This window comes from Carcharhinus amblyrhynchos, chromosome 6 (assembly GCF_965287045.1).
Source record: "Carcharhinus amblyrhynchos chromosome 6, sCarAmb.v2.hapA, whole genome shotgun sequence".
Taxonomy (NCBI): domain Eukaryota; kingdom Metazoa; phylum Chordata; class Chondrichthyes; order Carcharhiniformes; family Carcharhinidae; genus Carcharhinus; species Carcharhinus amblyrhynchos.
In genome coordinates, this window is record NC_137329.1 from 109,633,677 (window position 1) to 109,635,203 (window position 1,527).

The window sequence follows — 1,527 nt, forward strand, 5'->3', positions numbered from 1 at the left end:
CCCTGCAACTCCCTCTGCCACCAATGGGCAATTTAACATGGCTAATCTACCTAACCTTCACATCTTTGGACTATGAGAAGAAACCGGAACATCCAGAGGAAACCCATGCTAACACAATGAGAACATGCAGACTCCATGCAGACAGTGACCCAAGACTGGAATTGAATCTGAGTCCCTGGTGCTGTGAGGCAGCAATGCTAACCACTGTGCCCCACTACCACACATACTTTCTTATATACTTTTCTCAATTTCCATTCTAATCTTGCTGTCAAAAGAACCACACGCCTTGATAGGCCTCACTATCCCTGCAAGTATTCCCTTGCAAGGAATATTACAGTTTTGATCTAAAGCCAGTTAACTCATTTTGAGTGTAATCACATAAATCGTACAGTAGATATACACAGAGAGAGAAGGGAGTGGAAATATTGAGAAGCTAAGTGTGAGAAATACAGAAAAGGACATGTTTATTGCTTATTGATATTACTAAAATCAATCTATTGTATATTTTTCATACCAGAAATACTTCTCTATAACTGATGTATTTAGATGAAACTATAAGATTTGTCCAATATTTATATTTATAAATGAATGCCAATTTACCTTTCGTTACTTAAATGACAACTTATTGTGTTATGTAGCAGGAGGAAACATTTCTGCGATATTAAAAATAATTTTATATTTTATCATCAGATAGTATATAGAGGGTGTTAATTAGAAATTAGCCTGCATGTGGGTTAATTCGCCAGAAGCCAACATTTTATGAAAATGGCAGCACATAAAGTAACAAGTGGACAGCCATGATGTACGTTATACATTTTTGGTTTTGAACCCTTTTTTCCATTGGAAATACATTTTCTTATTTTCAATGTTGCATTCTGTAATATTCCTGGAAAGTACAGAGACCAGTTTACATAGAATCATAGGCCCTGATTTTACTGGCATGCCTACCCCAACTTCAGGAATTCTCCATTGGCCTTGAGCATGGTTTTACAAGCCTTGGGCGGGCATGCTGGTAAAATTCCGGCCATCGAATCCCTACAGTGCAGAAGTAGGCTGTTCAGCCCATTGCACCTGTACAGACAACAATCCCATCCAGGCCCTATCCCCATAACCCCATGTATTTACACTGCTAGGCTCCCCTTACACTAAGAGCAATTTAGTGTGGCCTAACTAAGTGATTTCACCTAACTTGCACATCTTTGGACTGTGGGAGGAAACCAGAGTACTCAGAGGAAACCCACACAAACATGGGGAGAATGTGACAAACTCCACACAGACAGTGACCCAAGCTGGGAATTGAACTTGGGTTCCTGGCGCTGTGAGACAGCAGTGTTAGCCATTGTGCCACCATGCCATAAACTTGCTTAATTATCCCATTTTCTGAGGTTGGAGCTATTTCAGTTGTTCTAAAGGTTTGGATATATCCTTCTAATTGATGCAAATTCTTCTAAGGTAGCACAGCAATCCCAGTGTATCTTACTCACTTTGAAAAGATTAAGCAGATTATTCAACTTTCAGCAACAAGAA